Source organism: Acanthopagrus latus, chromosome 23 (assembly GCF_904848185.1).
Source record: "Acanthopagrus latus isolate v.2019 chromosome 23, fAcaLat1.1, whole genome shotgun sequence".
Classification (NCBI taxonomy): Eukaryota; Metazoa; Chordata; class Actinopteri; order Spariformes; family Sparidae; genus Acanthopagrus; species Acanthopagrus latus.
The window spans coordinates 22978522-23000691 of record NC_051061.1 but is presented as its reverse complement, the minus strand read 5'-3'; the positions used below and the strand labels follow the sequence as shown (position 1 = coordinate 23000691).

At 43.2% G+C, this 22170-nt stretch overlaps 1 protein-coding gene across 2 annotated transcripts in view; it reads right to left on the bottom strand.

Moving 5' to 3' along the window:
• LOC119014606 (RNA binding protein fox-1 homolog 3-like) overlaps nt 1-21570 on the bottom strand; it is a 422323-nt gene extending 400753 nt beyond the window's left edge. For both annotated transcript variants that reach the window (XM_037089938.1, XM_037089937.1), the window contains exon 1: nt 21058-21570. The gene's annotated coding sequence lies outside the window, so the exon portion shown is untranslated. The remainder of the gene's footprint in view (nt 1-21057) is intronic.
• Between the last annotated feature and the right edge of the window lie 600 nt (nt 21571-22170).

Here is a 22170-nt window from a genome sequence, read left to right as displayed (position 1 = left end):
GACAGAATTAAATCAATTGTTTTAAGCAACGAAGCTTCAAACTCATCCAGCAAAGTCGACAGGATAAAATGTCGGCATGTCGGAGACGTCGGGACGTGTGTGATGATCTCCGGCTGTGTTTGTGGTGACAAAAGCAGGTATTTTAAGGCCAAAACAAGATCTTTTTCTAACCCTAACCAACTGTTTTTTTATGCTTAATCCTAATCAGATCGTAAAGTTTAAAACAAAAAATTGCAACCAGAATAAATGTAACGTTTCAACGCAGAAGACAAGATTTGTTCTGGCGATTCTGGTTTGATTTTAAAGTCAATTCACTGCCTCCTGTTCCATTTCAGATACATCATGATGATCACTTTTAAGGCTTGTAGAGGGAATAAATCTGACTTCCCGATAGCCAACTGACAGATCAGTCAGGCCTGAGTTGATTTTCTTGCTGGGTTTGTTTCTGAGCATCACAAGTCCGCTAACAGGACCGCTAACATTAGCCAGGTGGCTGAAGGTGCTAGCAATAACCAACCGTCTTACAGCGACTACAACAAGTTACATTAAAGTTGTTTTGTCCTTGGAGAAACTCTGTAAATCACAGTGAGATCTGTCAGAGCAGCCGGACAATGAGAGAGTAAAAACAGATCATAAAAATCTAGTTTTAATGAATATATTTGTTTGTTTGTTTTTCCAAATTGAAGTGTACAAATAGATGCACAAAATGAATTTAGATGCAATTTGAAAGTGTTAAACAGAAGTGGAGCTCCTGTTTTTAAGTCCTGTTTATTGACTTTTTATTGATTACTTGTTATCCTGGGCTACATTTCATCTTATTATCTCGTCCTCTGTTGCTCACTGCCTTTGATTTGTATGTTAAGTGCTTTGTAACAAACAAAAAAAAAAGATATCTGTTGATGTTGTTATGTTGTGTTCTCAACAAGAAGAAATGACTAAACGTGATGAAAGTGATCCGGTTCAGACGATTTCTACGTTATATCCTCAAAGAGCTGTTACTTTACAGTTTGTGTGTTGGAAAAGTCTCTTCATTGGTCTGTAAAATACACCCAGATGTTCTCAGGTGCGATCGTACGCTTCACACCGATTATGAAACAAACACCGGTTGCATTCATGTGTGTCGCTGCCGCTTGTCCTTTTTGTTCACAGACAGAATCACTGTTGATCTTTGTTTTCTTTTTTTTTGACACGCTTGTTTACGTTTTTATAGCTCGCAGTGAAAGTGGCGACTTGCTGCCTCGCTGACGACGTGTGAGAAATGAACTCCGACACTCACGAAGAGGAAGAGACGACGACGGCAGCAGCAGCAGAAAAATGTTCAGGTCGGATTAAAGATCTTTTAAGTGGCTCAGTGAAGAAGACGGGCCTCAATTTGAACCCGATTTGTCCGCCTCTCATGCTGGGAGCGTCTGCAGCCCTTCACAGTTTGTTCTCAGTGTTTGTGTTAAAACTGAAATCCATGTTCTTATTTATTTTATTTACACTTTGACATTGTTTTGATTAGTAACATCAAAGTCCACATTACGTCCTGTAAATACTTCCAAAAGTTGATGGATATTTTATTTATTTATTTATTTTTTTGGGGCGGATGGGCAACGCTGCCTTTTAAAATATTTAAGTCTAATTCATGGTTCATTCATGGACGACATTTGAGTCCAATTTCCGAGATTTTTTTGAAGCGGTGAGAAAAAAAAAACATTTCATACCTTCAGAATGAAAATGAAAGGCTCGTGTGAAGTCGGTTATTGGGAGGAGAACGGCAGCACACAGAGATAATTTGGAGGTACGCCGGTGCACAGTTTAGATAAAGTAAAAAAAAAAAATTCTATGAATCTTTTGAAAATATACTTTTAACATTCAATGACTTACTTTCTGAGTAACTTAAGACTTTTGAATATAAAGCTGTCATTCACTAAGTGGCGACAAACGTGCAGGTTCTGTTTGATTTGTCGCTGCATTTTGGATATGAAAAAATAAATCAAGATGATATTATCTGAGTGCACGTCGTTCTGTTTTTGGTTCTGAAGTGGCTGACTCTCACAGTTCAGCGCCTCTAACAGGGCCTGACCTCAAGCATGAATTATTAATCTATATAAAAAAAACAGGGTTTGAAGGAATGACGGCTGCTGTGAGAAAAAGCGAGAAATGTGGCATATTTTGACGAGCGCGTTGTGTAACGGGCTTCTGGCGGCGCTCCAGATAGCAGCGAGGGTCGAGGTAATGAAAAACCCAGCTCAGAAAGTTTCACAGCTCGATTCAATCGGCTCTTGTTCCGCTCAGAGAAACTTAAGATTAGGTGACTGAAGCTAAAACACGAGTACCACTATTGAGTCTGAGGTGCCGTTTCAAGGCAACAAGACGTTACATAACCTGGAACGTGAACCTGCCGACGTCTCACATCCGAACACACCGGATCTGATGCAGAGCGTCTCTTCTTCCCACGGGAGGCTTTCATACTGTACATGTAGCCTCTGTGATTGTCATCGACATCAATTCTTATCAAATCAGGATAAAACACAAAGTTTTCAACAGGAAAATATCATGCAGCAGTTTTGCTCCCTGAGTGAGGACAGATTTAATTTAGGTCAAAACACTTTTAAGGGTAAAAAATGCAGATTAAGTTTGTCCAGAGGAATTTATTCCAATTAAGGTTTTACTCTGTAACGTACGTGTAATTTAATCAGCATTTAAACGATGACTAGGCTACATTCAGGTATTAATCCGGCTCTAATTACGAGTAGGAATCATTATATGGTTAATTTTCATGAGATGTCTGGTTTTTACAGCCTTGAGGTGAATTTAGGCTGATTTAAAAAGTAAACAGATGCAGATTATCTGAAGAAAACAGCAGGAAAGAGGAGAAGAACTGAAGGATTATCGGAGAAATGTTGCCTCAAATGTTCGGTTGTGGCTAGAAAAATCAAAATATGCAAAAACAATTCAGGACTCAAATATCTGCAACAAGGTTTTTCCTCGATTGGAAAGTACATCAACTAGAAAACAACCACTAGACTCTTTATATTATTGGCCTCAAAGCTGCAGGTTGCAACTCTAGTGGTTGCAAAGGTTTGTCCGTTTGTATGTAAGCTTATGTGAGAAAAAGAGCCAACTTCTCACTTGATTTGCTCAGTGAACAGTTTCCTAGTGAGTTCATGGTCTCAGTATTGTAGTTTCAAGTCTTCTTCAACACAGCATGATGTTTATTTTATAACTTATGGTCACATTTAGAGTGAAAACAGGGTGTGCTTCACTACCATGGTGCATTCTGCGTTTCTCAGTCAGGATTTCCTCCTCAGCTCGACACTCTTGTCCAAATATTGTCACTTTAGGCTCCAAAAAAAAAAGAAGAAAAAAACGAAGATTGCAATGTCTGTTATCTCAGACTGGAGGCTGTAGTCACGGCGGGTTAACACTCGGTCTGATCCTAAGAAATTACTCTTACAATATTAAATTATTTTACCAGTAGCATGGTGAGGTTAAATGTTGGCGTCCTGGATTATGATCAGAGGTAAACTCCCTTTGAGTGAGTCCATTTTGAAATTAAGTTGTAGGGAGATGATTTGAGCGGACGCCAGAATTCGCACTTAAAAAAAAGTGGGTATTAAGTCAGATCTGATTTATTTTTCAGGAAACAAATGAAACTCAAACATGTCATGTCAACATATTCCTCTCATAAGATCGGTATAAACATTTTTGGGACGTGCCAGATATTAACTAACAGCATTTCCTCTTTAAGTCAGTGAATTGAAAGATGTAAAGACAGAAGCGAAGTAGTTGATTGAATCTGACGTTGATGGTTAAAGCATTTTAATTCAGCCAAGAACGCTCGGAGAGGAAACATATTGACTCAACAGGAGACCTGAGTCATCTCTGCCAGACACCGCCGAGTTGTTATAAGAAAAGTCTCGCCTGGAAGACTGAACTCATGAGAAGCATTTCATAATTCCTTTTCATAGACTCGACACTAAGCTAAAGGAGCTTTTTGTGCATCGCCGGTCTCGTCGACAACAACAGCAGCAACAACAACAACAGCACCACGATGATATCTGGAGTTCTGAGGTAAGGTTAATGTCGTGAGGCGAGGACTCCCACCTGGAGGAGGACGACGCTGTGAAATGTGAGAAAGCGACGCCTGTGTTGTCCGAACAAAGGCAGGAGGTCAGAGCCACGGCCGCTACCGCCGTCCCCAGAGCGCCGCCCGACAACAACCTCCAAGACGGAGAACACACACATTCATACAGATTCTACATTACACACCTGAGCACACACACTATCAAATGTAGCGTACGGTGTGTGAACGCCCTCCGTCTCCTCTCACGACAATCTGAATTCTGCCATCGACTCTTAATGCATCCGTCGGGGTAATAAAACTGAAATGACTTCTTTCTTCTGACTGCATTCGAGACCCTGATTCAAATAACAACACTTGATACTCGAGTTATTTTCTTTTTGCAGACAACGTTACCAATAAAAGCTGCGCAGAGAGAGGTCTGTACATCAGCTGGAGCAGCTGAGGCCTCTGTTTCTTAGAGGGAGATGTTAATAAAAGGATGTAATCCAAAAGACTCCAAACACCCTTTGACATTTTTATTAGCCAATAAGGTCTTCTTCTTCTAGTGGTTTGTGTTTGGATGGTTGACCCCAAACAGCGCTTCACAACTGAAGGCCCCTCAGTGTTTTGGCTGATTCAATTACAAGATACAAAAGATCAGAGCGGTTAAATCTATTAAGATCTACGACGACATTACACGAGTCATCATCAGCGTAGAAACTACAGACAAAGTGCTCATTCATCCAGCGAAGCAAAACCATCAAATTGAATCTAAACTCAATCGCGGACCGACAGATGATGCTGTATAAACGTAGCCTGACAATCAGACGGAATGGCCATTTTGTTCCACTTCATTATTCAGCCTGGCATTATGTTCGTGCAGGCTGTTTTCTGTTCGGGAGGGACTGTACGCAGCTGAAACCAGTCAGCAGTGAGCGATGTGTCCCTCCATTCAACACCGTTTACGGTACACAAAATGGCTGCAGTAGGTGGATAAAAGGAACAGCTAACATTTTGAAATAAGTCTTCAAATTTAAGGTTTATTTTCCTGATACTGTAAATTAAGACATTAGCTGTGTAATTGCTGCACAACACCCGATCCAGAGAAATCTGAGACTTGAAGGGTTATTATAGAAACTCGACATTTAGATTTTTGGCATCACAAAAATATGTTTGCTAACTGCACTAAACTTAGAGTGTGAAAGGAATTTAGCTACATGGAAAAAAAAAAAAAAAAAAAAATCCCATCCCAAATTCAAAATAAGCTAACAGTGTTCGAGAAGCTAACACTGATGTTAGCCTTTGTTAGCGTTACATTTCCATATTCATTTCCTCCACCAAGATGCATCAAAGCTTAAGAAGCTAACACTGACGTAAGCCTGTTGGAGAAGATAAAACTTGTTAGCCCGTCATTTTAAATTTTCATCTTTAACTCGAGTGAAACTAAAATTGATTGTCCATATATTCTTGTCCATTATAGCAAGTTAGCTAAACATCAACTAATGAGGCTCCAGGCGACTTGACTCATGAATATAAATAAAGTCAACTTGAAAAAAAACATACTTTTAAATCTGTAAGTTGATGCACGAAGCACGCTAAAGAAATGAGGTCATACTGTTGGTAAATACAAAATGTCATTCACCTCCATAGTCATGACAGAAATCTTAGCGGTAGAGAACATCAGTGAAGAAAACTAATAATCTGCATGACTAGATACCACCGGGGGTAAATGGGTAATTCACCTGCGGGGCTTTAGGGTTGCTGTTTGGATAACAGGAATCCAAAAATATTATTCCATTATCAGCTCGACCATGAAAGGGAATAAGTTCACGCTATTAATTGCAGCCCATTAGATGTTCTTACAGTTCGCGGGTGTAAAAAGAGAGCAAACACACACCTGCTCCTCTAACAAGGCTTTCTGATAAGGTTGAAGCTTCTGTGTTTATGCAGCGGGAGAAATATTATGAATAATTGGGGGAGTTGAGGCACCGAATTCCTCCAGCATTAATCGAGCCTCTGAAATCTCTGATATTAGCTTCGCATGAATCATTGTTAATTCCCATGAATCCATTACTGTTCCATGTGCAACTAAAAATAGCGTCCTGATAAATCAATGGGGACGCTCACGAGTGAAGACGGGGGTTGATGCCGCTTGCTTCTGAAGCTTCCTTTTCTTTCCTGTACAGCACAATGCCCTTGCCTCTCATCAATAATTGTTCCTCCATAATTCACTCATAGATTTCTGTGTTACAACCGACGGTGGGGGTGTGTTGGGGGGGGTACGACAGACCTTGAACAGCTTCAGCACAGTCACTCCAAAATGAATGTGCATTCTTCACATTTGGACTCAGTCAAGGCCCTTTGACGCACGAAAAAAAACAGCTTTTTATTTTTCCCCTTCTTTCACTGGCAGCATCCTTGACTTGAATATTTCTGTAATGACAGCGACCTTTTCAGTGTTTACGCCAACAATGACAGGAGGGTTTTAGCCAATTTTCCTCCAACGTTGAAAGGAAGCATAATCCATTTGAAACGGCGTGGCGATCTTCCCTCCCGATTGCATTGGTCACAGCTCGGCGAGCGTGCTGCCTCGTGTGGAGACGGCGTGACCCCGCCGGCCCTGCCCTCCTCTCTCTCGGCTGCACGGGACGATGCCTTTGCAGACGATGAGCATTGCATGGCCTCGCTCATGCACCGGGGCGCAAGGGCAGACAGGTTCATCTGCACACAATCACAACGGACGGCCGCATCCCATTCCAATTGCATTTCCGCTCACGGGGACTGGGGTGGGGGGGGGATCCCGCGGTGCATATTACCGTGGCTGAGGCAAATTTAGCTGAAATGGAAGGGGAGATGGAAAAGGCTCACCTCTTACACTAATCTGGGCAAACAATGCCGGTGTCAGCTCCCGACAACCACGCCGAAGAAAAAAAAAAATGTTTTCTGGGTGACAGAGCCGCCCCTGCCTGTCTCTGACGGAAGACAGTAAATTAATTAAGATAATAAATTGCACGTGTCACATTTGTAATCTTTTCAAATCTTTACCTAACGAGCTGGAACACGTGCACAGGGGTGTGTGTGTGTTTGGGAGTAAAGTTGTCTCGGAGTAAAGATGATACACCGTTAAAAAGAAAAAAAAAAAAACTAAATAAATAAATGCTCGACGTTAAGAACTGAGCGATGCTGACTGATATTTAATATATGTCATGTATACATTCATGCTTCCTCCCGTCCTGTGTGGATTCGCAGACGGACGTGAATGCAAATGAGGCCGAGAGCGAAGGAACGAGACGGAGTGAGAGGCTCAGAAGTCTGCATATCTGATAGCAAAGCGCCCTGATTAGAATTTTGTCATGCCACAATTTACAAATTAAAATGAATTAGGTCTTCCATGCCCTGACCTCCATTAAAAACACTTCATTGTTGATGGGCCATGATAGCATCTGCTATTGATTGGAGGAGCACCAGTACGGCCCGGATCCCCGTCTCTTCACTAGGAGGTCATCTTAAGCAATTTGGGCATATTGAGAGATTGATCAGAGCGACGGCGCTGCCACTTGGAGCCCACTCCAGGTAAGAAAAAAAAAAAAGAAGAAGAAGAAGAAGTCTGAGGTGTGACGCAACCCGCTCCCTGCAGCTCCGCGGGGGGAGCATCTCAAATCTAAATGCTAATGGTTTCTTTAAGAGCCTGGCTGCCCTTTAACCACTACAGTCAGACGTGAAGGATGGCTCTCAGTGTTTCGACAGCTCCGTCTTGTTTTGACCCCCTCCCCAACCACCCGCAACACCACCAACACCCAGACCCCCATCTTTTTCTGGATACAACATCAAATCCAAGGGAAAACCCCCAACAGTGATGCAAACAGTTCTGGTGTGGTGTTGGATGTGTTTCCAGCCTGGGTGGTGGCAGACTGATGGTTAATTCTACCAAAAACCCACAACAGCAACTCCCTCTCCAGCTCCTACTTCAATACTGTTGCCTTTATTTTATACAAAGCTGGTATTTTTTAATTAAATTTGAGAAAGCATTCTTCTCAAATCCCGGAAAATGTCAAAATCCATTTCTTTAAATATTGAGCAGAGATTAATTCAAAACTGTAAAATGTGAATTTTTACACATTAAAGTTGTTTTACAGGCTTTTTGTGGCTCCAAAAAGAAAGCTGCATGCAATTTGTTAAATTGTGTCCAGTGATGTCACTCAGTGGCTGAGTTGCATTGTGGGTAAATGTAGGTGCCAGGTTATGAAACAGAAGAGGAAGTGATTTGAATTGTTTGTTTTCAAACAGTCCACGGTGAGTCTCACAGTGTTACAGGAGTGTGATGACCGCTTTTCAAAACATCCTGCCTACATGACCCACAATGCCACTGGGTGACATGACTGGATCTATCAGATTACATGCAGCTTCCTCTGGAGCCACAAAAGGCTTCATGTTACATGTTTCTCGTATGCAGAAGTGCTCCTCAACAGCTGTAAACACACTTTAATGTGCAAAGTTAGTGAAATTACCCTTTCATGTTAATTCTCCAAGAACGGTGGAGTGTTTTTAATTGTTTAAATGTCTCTAATTTCTACTAATCTATCCCAGAATTCACTCATGATCCAGATTTTATGTGGAGGCTTTGGCATGAAATTGAGTTGTTGTTGTTGTTGTTGTTTGTTTTAATTTGGGGGCGGGACTTCAATGAAGTTGGTCCATTTACACCCTTAAATTAATTGTTGATCAGAAGTTGCTGTATTTAATGGTTAAACTCCCAAAGTACAGATGATTTATAGTCATACTGGTAAAAAATCCATAATATATAATGATCCTGAGTTGTTTCAAAGTCTTAATGAGTGAATGAAACAAATTATTTTCCCAATTATGTCTCAAACGGCAACATTTTACAGCCACGTTTCATCCAGACGGTTTGTAAACTCCAGGAAACTAAAGCGCTCCAGCTTCATTTGACCGCCTAACCCTCTCCGGAATCTTTGGAGGACTATAATTTAACTTTAAATATCGTCATCAATCACGAATGAAACGTGTCAGAGAATACGAGGGGAATATCGTTCGGTTGCCAGGTGGTGCAAATTTGCCTGTTGAAGCGTAGCAGAGGTTATGTGCCTTTTATTGAACAGTACTGAGGACATGCATGAGCAACAAAAGGAATTGTTCAGATACAATAAATACATGGATTCAGCTCCTTTTTTTTTTTTTTGCAATTTGGGCCAATTTGAAAAATATGTATCTGTCGCTTAAAAAGGAATGACATTTTCAGAGAAGGGAAACGAGGAGAAAATCTCTTCACCGGTCGACACGAGCTTCACGTTAACCAGAATTTTTATCTTCTATTCACTCGAGCAGGTTTTGTACTTTGGACCTGCACCGAGCAGCAGATGACTAAACTGTTAAAACTTACAGTGATGTATTCAGTGTGCGGTGGTGATTTTTATTCTAATGGAAACCTTGTAAGTCTGGTCGCGTTGAGTCAACTACTCAAGGGTGAACCTGCCTCTAGTGGTCAGAGGAACATCGTACTAAAACATTGTTGAAGCAAGGACAGACTGTCTGACTGACTGACTGAAAGAGTTTCTGACTACCGAACTTGCAACTTGGAATAAACTGTCGATTTGCAGAGATAATCTGTCGACTCGTATTGTCGCTTAACCTTCATCTTAACCACTTTTACGCTCCTCCACCTGCTGGAAGTGCATCGAAAGCACATTGTGCTACTGTATCATGTGTCTATTGAGCCTGAATCCACAACATCGCGGGCTTCACCATGGTAACAGAGATCAGAAGGCAAAGGTCACGCAAAGCGTTGGTAGAGGTGTCGCTCGGCAAGGGCAGGGCGGGGGCGGAAAAAACCTCCACATGGGCCTTTTTCCATACACTGAGCACGCTCATCATCTCCTGTCCTCCAGCAGCTCCCTGCAAGGTTAGTGAGAGTCAATAAGCCTTCTGCAAAGGTTAAGGAGACCTATAAGAAAGATATTATGCAAACAGTGATCTCTCTGGATCCTGCAGAACCACAAATAGAGTGGCATAACCGGTCTTTGTTCATTTTCCATCTAAAAGTGAAATCACAGGAAAGGGAAGGTGCTCGGTTTTGTTCCCCGCATGACTGACTTTATGAATTCAATATGAGCCGTCTATACACCTCGACACAGATTACTTTGTGAATACAGAAAAGCTAAGCGGGTATCAGATGGCGTGAACCGGCAGACTCTCACAAAGAACAATCATTATTTGTTAATCCCTCTTCAAGGAAATTTAGATTCTTCCTTCAGATTTTAAGATGCAGACGGCTGACAGATTCTTTTATCATTAATCAGTGACATATTGATCACCCCGCTGCCGCTGACAGTCCCTGCCTCAAAACTCACTTTGAAGATTTTTTTTAATTTTCCAAACACGAGGAGGTGATTCTAACGTCTCACACCTGAAGGGACCTCGGCTGCCGGGTTATTTGTACAAACAGAGGAGAGGACAAACAGGACGGGACAGTGTCCTCCATCTGAGATTTACTGTCCTGTAAATGTCAGAGGATTAATTAACACATCTTTTAAGACTGGAAGTCACATTCATTACCAAGACGATGATTACAAACACTGCTCGGGGAAACTTGGAAACCCAGCAGGAGTCGTTCAAGCCAAACCCTGACTGACTCCATCAACCTTTCATCCCCTGATCTACAGACGAGAGTCGCAATCAATGTTCTCACTTCAGATCTCTCTGAGCTTCAGGTAGTCTTGTCTGGGAAAAGCAACTGAGGCGAAAGGGTTTAAATGAAGAAGGCAGCAAAGTGGACGAATATCAAACCAAAAGTTTACCTCAATCCATCAGGACATCAGAACAATCCATCAGGACATCAGAACAATCCATCAGGGCAACTGTGACATAAAACCAGAAAGCAAAACAAACCTCACACCGTAGTTCTTTTTGTTTCTGTTTATTGTATTTGATATTTTTAAATGTAATGTCTCTTGATAAATCTCTTGAACATTTTTCTCTATGCTTCGTCTCTACTTGACACCAGCACTCTTGATTAGCTTGTTTACTTCTCTAAGATTTAAGGAAAAGTGGCTTAATTGTTTGTTTTTTTTCTCTCCATTACAGGATCCTGTTCCCTGAAGGCGACAAAAGAGGCTTAAAGAACGTGTCACAGATTTAAAGGCAGGGAAGCCGATTCTGCAGAAAGATAGTTGATTGTTAAGTCTCAGGTCATCAAATACAGACGCTCTGGGTTTGAGTCTGGGGCTGAATACTGATCCAAAGCATCAGAATCAACTGTCTTTCTGCAGAATAATCTTCCCTACATTTAAGTAAGGCACAAAAAGTTTGTGTTGTCCTACAGAATCCAGGTCCCAGACCCTCTGATCACGTCTCTGATTATTCTAATTTTAAAGTCCTGAATCTCAGAGGAAAGGATTTTAGAAAAGTCAAATATAATAAACATAGATTTCATGAAATCTCATTTCTTTATTAATCATCCTTCACTGTCCTGGAACACACCGTGTCCCTTTAAACCATGTCAGAAACAACAGGCAAATGTCAGTTTGCTGAAAATAGGCAAATCATGTGTACAGTCGGCTTTAACAACTTCAAATGTCAGCTGCGCGGAGCAAAGCTCGGTAATTCCGTGAAACCGGCACGTGGAATACAAAGATCTCTCACAGATTACATATGTACTTCCGTGGAGGTAATCCAGAGAAACTTTGGGAGTGAAATAAAATCTTTTTTTCTTGGCCCTCCGTATCTCCGCGGTGGAATTATGTGTACCGAAATTAGAGTGCAAATTTGAATCAAACCTCTAAGCGAGATCTGTGGGTTCTTGGCAGTGTGGGGGGGAACACAACAGGATTCTCGCACATATGCCATGCACATCCGCGAGAAGCTCAGCAGGCTGCCAACACCAAAGTGTTCATCACTCTCCTCCCACTCCTTTTCATAATACAGAGAAAGGGAGAAAAAAGAAAAAATCCCCACAGTATCGGAGCGAGCCTGACCAATCAGTGGCGAGGATCAAAAGGCAGACATTCAAGGAGAATGAAATGCCCCCATTGATTGGCCGCACCGCTTTGGTCCCCCCTGCACAGTCCTCCAATCGATACCTGGGAGATAAGCAGCCGTCAGCCACTGATATTGGTGATATATAACCGCCGTGGCTGCGCGACGACTGATGACTTCTTGTCGTCTTGGTCAAGACTCAGTGGAGCAACTCGGGCCAGCACCAAGGGCAGCGCTGGCTCAACCAACCAACAGCTCCATCATGATCCAGCTCATCAAAACAGCATCTGTTAAACCAAACTGCCCTTTATTCTTGTTAATTATCTGCTACATAACACGACCCTCCTCTTTTGATGGGCCGACATCCGACCCGTGCACCGGCTAATCAGCTCGGGGTTAAAGCTCCGCAAGGTGAGAGTCGAGCAGCAAACAAGGCAACGGGGATAAATTACCTGAGAAGGAACCGCTGTTATCGCTCGGTTTGTTTTTCAAAAGACAATGAAATAAATAAATGAAAGGGAGAAAAAAAAGGGTTCAGAGAAAATGAAATGATGGCGTGGCGGTGTTTTGTGAAATTGTGCTGTCAAACGTTTCTCCTTTCTAATTTCCTGGAGCGCAGATGATGGAGCATGTGCGCTGACAGCCGAATCTGATAAAAAAAAAAAGGGGGGGGGGGGGGGAGACTTCTCCTGTTTTTCCACCTACCGAGCATTTCTTAAGCGACATTTATAAATATAATAATAAAACAATTAGTCTGCGGCAAATGACAATTGACAGATACCATGTCCTTGGGTGCACTGTACATTTATTCTCACTGTGGTCATTCATTAAAGTGTCGCCGCTGACAGCCCGAGACATAAATACAAAAGACCGGATATCAAGCCTCAAAGAAAAAGTAACTCGGTCGAATGTTTATTCACCAGCTGCTTACTTACTAACTTACACTTTCACAGAAAAACAGGTGGAGGCTTCTGCATGTATTCAAATCAACTCGTGGCACAAAAGTCTATTAAATTTCTTAGGATGTTTTGACTGGAAGCTGTTATTGTGTTTAGAGACTCGCAAAGGTCTCCGAGCGACGCGGTCCTGTGTGTGCATGTGTGTGTGTATGTATGTGTGTACGTATATTTGTGTGTGTGTGTGTGTGTCGGTACGTGTGATGGGATGGGACCGTCCCAGCACAACTGTCACTTCGCTCCCCCGTTACAGGTGCTCCACACAGGGGAAGCTGGCAGCTCTGACGGACGCCTCCTCCCAGGGATTTATGGGAAATGACAGCTCCCGCTAAATAAAGCCGGAGTGGCCGGTGGAAAGGGGGGGGAGAGGACAACGGAAGTACAAAAAACCAACGAGCGCGCACACACACACAGCTGACACTAGCTTGGAATTTATTTCCTCCGCTCTGCCTAGCAATTTAGTTGGAAATGTGCTATTCATACTTTTTTTTTTTTTTTTTTGGAGGCCCGCAGAGCGAGTTAGTGAAAGAAAGACCCGCCCTTAATCTACTTCCTCTGTTTGGGGTAATGGTCTACGAGATTTTTTTTTTTTTTCTTCTGGCAGAGCAAAATCACATTTCTTACATGGCTGCCTCTTGATGAATTATTTCACATTTCACTTACTTACCTTTTTAAAAGTTAATCTACATCAATAACGTTAAAGGGAAATTTTCACAGCTACAAATGAACAGTTCCCCCCCCCCCACCTCTCATTCAAACTCGAAAGGTGTGGAAGCGTACGGCTGCTTAAAAAAAGTCCATTTCAAACTTCATCATTTAAGCGTTCGACAGCATATCTGAATGCACACGGAGCCCGAGTCTGGCCGGCGTTCTGATTTTTTCTACGTATTTAAATATGGACCATCTTTAATTGAGCAGAAACCGCTGTGGAGAACAGTGCTGAACTAATACTGAGGCTGAAATATCATTACGCTGATGGAAGCCGGGCTCTCTGACTTTTATTGGCAGCTCCCGAGCTAAATGTGTGGTTCAATTCAGAGGCGGCCATCGCTGCAGAGGCAAAGTAATCGACTTTGGGACAAAATGGTGTGGAAAATGACGTGTGTAGGCCTCCTCGCCTAAAGCCAACCTGGTGCGGGCAAGAAATCTATCAGTCAGGTGCACACCAACATTGGCATTTTCACAAATGTGATTTAGTCGACGATACTGGAGAGCTGATGTGCTGGACCAGTGCGTCCGGTGAAAGAAAACTAGTATTTGAAGCCATGCAATCTGCTGCTCCTGCTGCTGAGAAAATGTCTGTGCATTTGCTTTCTGGTTTGAACTCAGATAAAAACAATGTTTTACATACAGAAAAACCCAGCAGCTTATTACAGCATATTTAGGTCAGAGTAACCTGAACCTTTGCGAGCATTTGACTCTTGAATTTTAAAGCTCTAACCCTCATTCAAGTCATTTTTTCCTTCTGCGCCTGTAGAAAATCACTCCTTTGTTTTGAGACTCACTGCTGTTCCACACTACTGTGCAGAGTATTTTTGGCTCAGCGCTGCCAAAGTTTTGGACACAGCCATTTATAATTCTCTCACAAGGAAAGCAGCTTGCTTCTTTCTCCCAAACAGACTCCATGGGATACAGACCGGTCCATGCTGTCATGTGGTCCGCTCGCAGAATCACATTATTTCTTAAGCAGCTCAAGCTTTTTCTAAGCGATGGAACCACGACCAGCAAAAGAAAACATTAATCGTCACAATACGGCACAATTAAACAGCAATTATGTAAAAGACCTTGTTTCTTGCTTTGGGAGTGTCTCAACTCTTACATCAGCCTCTAAAACCCTCGGATTCGGAGTGTGTCTCTCCCAGCAGTGAGCCTGGAGGAGCAACAGTCACACCCACACACTCGTGCACACACACACACACACACACAAATACACTTGCCGAGCCACAGAGCAGATCAAGTGTGCCTGGAGAGCTCTATAGAGAGGCCAGTTTTCCTCATTAGACCGGCGTGTGCACCACTCTCCAAAAAACCCCTCACTCTAATCACTGTCACCAGACCTCGGCTGAAAAACAGATAATTAATGTTGGGCCCTGCCTCAATCGGCTTCCATGCTAAACAGCCCTGTGTACATATGTGTGTGCAGGCGTGTGGGTGTCTGCATGTTTGTCTATTTGGAGTCTGTCGATGTAGGAGGCCCCCCACCACCCCCCTCCGTACACCAGCCCCAGGGGACCGCGGATGCTCAAGCCATCCACAACAACGATTCCGCCGGAGCTCGCAATAAGCTCTCAGAAGAACAATTGCACGGCAGATAATGAAGAAACAGAAGAAGCATCCCACTGTACCACAAAAAGCTGTCGGCTGCTCCGACTTTTCGTGCCATGGCCGTCTTTAGTCACAGCTTTTTGTGACGTCTCGGCCTCTTCTTCCTCTTCTTCTTCTTCTTCTTCTGCCCTTTTTATTTCCCCTTCACCCGTTTTATTAAATGGAATGGACTCCTTAATCGCCTGCTTTGCGGAGCAGATTTATTTATGTTCCTTTTTTCTTTCCTAAAGGCAGTTATTAATATCATAAATATTTGATGATACTTTGCATGACCCTGCAGAGAATGACACAGGGAGGTAATGAAGGTTAGCGCTGGGGGTACCGGCTGATTAAATAGCGACCGAGTAGCAAAAGCCCACCCAGGGCCGCGATAAACCTTCTAATAAACCGGACTAAATAAACACTTTTTTTTTTTAAACAAGATTTAAGGCGCAGGACGACTTTAACAAGGTGTTTTACAAAAACATATTTTCCCCTTCCCCCTCCCGGTGATATCTATCTAGGCAGTTTTAGTTTTGAGATATCTGTCTTAAAACCACAAGAGGCGAATGAGACATACGATATTTGAGAAACATAAACGCTCAGTATATAATTTCTGCTGCTCTCAATCAAAAATGATGCTAAAGACATACGCAGCGTGGGATCATGGGAGTTGTTGTTTTCATTGTTAAACATCCACCACTACCGCTGCTGTCGGAAATCTGACGCGACAATCGGGCAACATGTTTGCTGTCGAGTTCGTGTTTTACGTTGCAGAAACATTTGGGATAAAATACACAACTAAAATGTAAACTTGGTAATTTTTTTAGACATTTGAATGCAGAAATGTTACATATTATATCTTTAAATCTCTGCTTATCGATATATTTTCAATACTCATGATTAAAATGAATCTACAACACCTTCTCTACAAGTTTTTAGCCGTTTTTAGCCAACTGTGTTGGTTCGGGGTCAGTCAGCAGAAACAAAACAAAAGATGTAAGTAACACAGAATTTGATAGATGAGGAGTTTTTGTCTTCATTGTTAATCAGCAGCCACTCTTGATTAAAATCTGCCTGATGTTCACAGACGAGGTAATGTGTTAAAGTTTTATAATCCTTATGTTTAGACTTGTTTGCCGACTTCCTTCCTCACTCTCTGACTCGCTCCTGGCAGTTACAGTGACAGACTACTGAATGAAACACAACGTTATCTTGAATAACATTCAGCATTCATAGTCATTCTGGGGCCTATTTAATACAGAAATGTCACGTATTATATCTTTAATGTGTTAGTGAATTCAAAGATAACTTGTTCACATCTATTTGTATGGAAAAGCAGAAAAAAAATCCAGCATTTCAGTTTTCCGCTCATGTTACTGCTTTCTGTTTTTAATGCTATTTTGGATGTAACCATGAGATTTTAACCATTTATTTACATGTTGAGCACCACTTGATAAAGTAACAGTTCACCCAGATGTGTAAATCCCATCATTATCTCCTCACCTCCAAGCTGATGGAGAAGTTGGGTGTAGTTGAAGCCCACAAAACATTTCCTTAACAACTGAAGTAGCTCGAGAACTGAAACAAAATCATGAAATGGCTCCAAACAGCTCAACTGGGTTAATCCAAGCCTCCAGAAGCTCAGGGATAAACAATTGACTTGATGAATATGTTATTTACACCCATGACCCATACAGTTACATCGCTGTTAGCTTAGCAGCTACAGTGAACAGTTCATCTTAAAACTGATGTAAACACTGTATCTTCAAATCAGAGTGAGAACTGGGGCCTTTTCAGAGACGTGGATGGAGCCATTTCATGTTTTTGTACGGAGCATGCTGCAACGCTGTTTTGTTGTGAAGCGCCAGAAAAATGTTTTGTAGACTACAAAACTTCGCCTGACTTTCCATCAGCATGGAGGGAATCAAATAATCAGTACACCAACTCATAATTTAACCAATTTTTCATATAGTAGTAACCAGAACATGAGGACACACTGATGGGTTTTCAATGTCTGGTAAAACTAATTCCCATGAAGTTAGAAGGTCATCGTCCAAACTGATGATTCGGGTGATGCACATGTGCTTTACTGGCTTCATGAGTTGACTTCGAGCTCAATAAATAATATTAATATTTGATATGATATTTGAGCAGAATTTCTCTTATTTGTCTGGGATGTTGAAATCTTCCTGGACGCCCCAAACAAAATTCCATTTCCCTCCAGTGTTTTGGGCTGATAGCAGGAAGAAAAAAGTGTCAAAATCCAGACAAATAACATCTGCATGGATGGAAAGCACTACAGGCAAATGAGAAAATGCGCCGTGAACTGACCCTCGAAACGTGTTGCACGAGTGGAAGCTACTTTTGGCGAGATGAAACCAGTGTTTTTGTTGATATGTATATCTTTCAAAACCCCCTTTGCAATTGAAGTCGTATGGTAATCCTCCTGTATTCTGTCAGCGGCTCTTCGCCCTTCAATTACCACCGTTCTCACAAAAGTTTCGGAGGAAGAGGCTCTCCTTCCCAGGCTCACTCAACAAATCAATTCTGCTTTTTTGGCTTTCCACCAAGAGAGAGAGAGAGAGAGGAAAAAAAAAAAAAAAAGCACCTCCAATATTTGCTACACATGTCCTTCATCACTGAATTGTGGTATTCATGAGTTTTTGAATAGGCTGTGTTTTCCATTGTCTCGGAAGAAGCACGAGAGAGCAAACAGCTCCGCAAAACACCAATTACAGCATCAACTTTTCCGAGCTCTGCGTTTGTGTCAAGACTGGGAAACATATGATGGGATTGCAATTGTAATCAACGTCGTTTAAATGGTAACCAGTCTGCAAATTAGTAAATTCCTTCACTCATTTATTCAAGATGTGCAATTAACTGGTGTGCAATACCCCAAAGTCAGGTGGAGATTCTGTGAAAATAAATGAAAACACCCAGGAGGAGCTCAAAGCGTCTCTTCCAGTAGACATAATTTAATAAGCAAAGGACCTGAATATTTAAAGCGCTGCAGCATACAACATTTATTGACTCCCCAGATGTGTCTTTCTTTATACATTCAGATGTGGCCGAATACCTCAACAAAATGATTTGAGGCTGGCATGTATAATTTGACCTTGTCAGAAGCTGAACTCCTTCCTCCTCCTCCACCCTCCCACCACCACCCCACCTCGCATTTCCTCGTGCATGCTGTGTAATTGAGCCTTCAGGGAGAGAGGAGAGACTATCTGGCCCTCGCCTTGTACGGATCTCTATTGATGATCGGGACTGGTTACCAACCAGCCGATCAATAAGTGCAGATACACGAGCGAGATAGTAATAAATATGGGATGACAGTAACTTATCTTGCCTTCACGAGCGGGTTTAATAACTGCAAAGATCACGGACTTACATTAACAGCACCTCTGGGGTAAACGCTCCGCGCTGAAAGATATACGTAATTAAATATGTTTCCTATCATAAAAGCCTATTAACTCCCCCTTCAATATATTCCTCAACAATGAAACATACAACGTGCGGTAGATAAATTTAAATTGACGGTCAGTGACCGAGTCAGGAGCAGGAAGGCTCCCCCCCCCCTCGCATTTAAATTACAGGAATTTTCCTATGAAAGCCACAGGCGAGTCCAAAATGAAAGTTGCATTAATCGAGAGAGTTTAAATTACTTTTTGTGATGTAGCTTTTGTAATTTTCCTGTGCCACGAATATCATAGCTTTGATGGTTGGTTACAGGCGATGTCGGCGCTGGTCAGAGCCGGGAGTTTTCTTATGTAGGACACTAAATCAGTTCTCCTGTTTAACTCCAGCTCATCAGTCTTCTCCAATAATCCCTGCATGGGAAAAAGGGGGGCAACCACAGAGCAGTGCAGGATAGATAATTGTCTTGTTTACCTTGATTTAACGTTGTGTGTGTGTGTGTGTGTGTGTGTGTGTGTGTGTGTGTGTTAAACCACAAGGGTTCGGTAAATTTGCCGAGGCCCGGACCGAGGAGGAAGTGAGTCTCAGGCTTTTTTTTCATTCACTTCTGCTGACACATCGGCACCCAGAGGCTCATCGGGCCTCGAGAGCCGTCGATGTGTCACTTCACATTTCTAACAGTCGAAATCAATCCCCTCATTTAGATTCAACAACATGAGAAAAAAAAACAAAAAAAAACATTAAGGAATGTCACCTGAAGCGGGCTGCACGTGCCTGAAGAAAACAGCATTAAGATTATAAAAAAATAAGAAAGAACAAGGAAGAGGAAATGGGAGTACAAACAACTTAAACTGAGGAAGGATGTGAATTTGATTCTGGAGCATAAACAGGAGCTGTGGAGCATGTGATCCATGTTAAAGCTCGTCATAAAAATGCAAATACTCTCGTCCTCACTCCCGGAGTTTATAGTCAGACGAGGAATCTAATATACTGTCTGGTGTTTAACATATATATCTTTTCATTTTCCACATTTGCTCATCAGATTGTCAAAGCAAAGTGAGGCGCCGGCACAATATCGCAGGCCTCGCAGATGTAATATAACCTGGATTGCGACGGGGGCCGGTGTGATGCCGCCGCGGCATTAGGGGCCAATGGGAGCTCTTTAAATGAGAGAGTGGCGGTAAACACCACGTCTACTTTCTCCCCGTCGCCGGCATTACCAGCGGAGCTGATGACAAGTGCCGAGCAGCCCTCTAGTGCCTTTAATACAGCGAGAGCATTCTCCAGGGGAAATGCAATCTGTGTCCTCTGCACAGATCCACTGTCTGCACTTCCCCGCATGTGAGCCGCTATCATATTATACTCCCCGCTCTCGAAATGGGAGAAGGGAAATAGGAAATCGCCTCGGCCAGAGATGAACCAGGAACATAATCAAAAAATAGTGTGGCGCAAACGGTGCAGATCAGCCGCGGCGCGCAGACCTCCCCCGGCTGAGCGCTAAACAATAAGCAGTGGGGATTGCTCCGGATTCGTGAGCCGTTGAGAAGAAAGTACGCCCCCTTTTTTCACCCCGCAGGCATCTATTGGCTTATAGCAGCTTATACGTTTAAGATGGGAGATAAGAACAGGGACGCTTGTCCTCATGTGGTGATCCAGCGTGCTTATATTGCCAATAAACACAGCAGAACTGCACAGACACAAAACAAAGCAGCTCACAACATGAGGCGCAGCGTGTGAAACATTATTCAGTTGACCTTGCATATTGCTTTTTTTTTTCTCTTTCTTTCTTTTTCATCTGAGCCAAACAAAGAAACATAAAAAAAAATGTTGACTTTTGGCACAAAAGAATCAAAGTGAATCCATTAAAGTGGGAGAAAATGTCGCCCACGTATTGTAAAGTGTGAAACACACTTTTTTTTTGTGGTGCTGGATTTGTTTTTGTTTGCATTCTGTGCGATGCAATAAATACAAGACAAAGCTCAAAACCAAACAGCCGACACGAAGGATCACACACACACACACACACACACACACACATATACAACACACACACACAACCCTGCACTTCTTTCAATGTTGCCCGAAAAGAGACAAAGACACTTGAGCGACGGATGGATGGATGGAAGGTGAGGACGCTCTCGGATCAGAGTCAAGTCACCGTGCTGTGTGTGAAGTAAATGTGCCGGACACGTGTGTGTGTGTGATTGTGTGTGTGTGTGTGTGTGTGTGTGTGTGTGTGTGTGTGTGTGTGAGAGTGTGTGTGTGAGAGAGAGAGACGAGGTGTGTGTGACAGCGTTAAGCCTGAGTGAGAGGTGAAAGGACTGCTGTACTCACAGTTGTGCTCTTGTTTCCCTGTGGTCTGTCGGCGTGTCAGAGTTTCATCCTCTCAGCGTCTCTCCCTGGGCTGGGCTTCCTCTTCCTCTTCTGACCAAAAGGTGTGAGGAGGAGGAGGAGGTGGAGGTGGAGGAGGAGGAGGAGGAGGAGGAGGAGGGGATGCACGGATTGAACGCAAAGGAATGAGAACCCGAGAGAAAGAGGAGAGGAGGAGGAGGAGGAGGAGGAGGGAGTGTGAGAGAGAAAGAGATAGAGATAGAGAGAGAGAGCGAGAGAGAGAGAGTGCTGAGGATGGAGGGAGGGCGAGCGGTGGCCTGCGATTGGCCTGTCAGTCCGGGAGAGGGAGCGTCGGTCTCGGCGGTGTCAGCGTGGCGGGCAGCCTGCACCCCAGTCGCTCTGCCGGCGTCTCTCCGATTTTAAACGCCTCGAGAGCCGGTCGCGCGGATTCCTACGGCGCACACACACGCTCGCTCGGCTGGCTCACGACTCACACACTCTGCATCCACATCACACGGAGAGAGAGGAGGCAGAGGGAGAGAGAGAGGGAGAGAGACGGAGAGAGAAAGAGACGGAGAGGGAGATTGAGGAAGGAGGAGGGAGGGATGATAGAGTGAGGCAGACAGATTCAGAGGGCCGATGACAGCTTCAAGCTGAAGCTTCTCCTTGGCTCCTCATCAATGACAGGTACTGAGGAACAAGAGACAGAGGGAGCCCCCCCCCACCATCCTCCCTCCCATTCACACGCCTCTACACACACACACACATTCATGCACACACACAAATCACTCCTGCACATCCCACCACCGACACCCCTCCCTCCCTCCCTCCCCATCTCAATTACCATGGCCATGGCAGATGTATTGGGCTTGTCAGCTCTCAAGCAAGGCTGTGGAGGAGATGTGGGCTAACTTATCTCATCTAATTTGACCGAGCTATAATCAGACAACACTGTGGAGCTCATTTAAGGCCGGACGGGACGCAGGGTGGTGTTTTTTTGGGGGCGAGGTAGGAGGGGGTGGTGAGGATACAGACGGGGAGGACGGACACGGTCAGAGAGCAGCAGCCTGAGGGTTCAGATTAAAGCCATCTGCACTTAAAAAAAAAAAACACAAA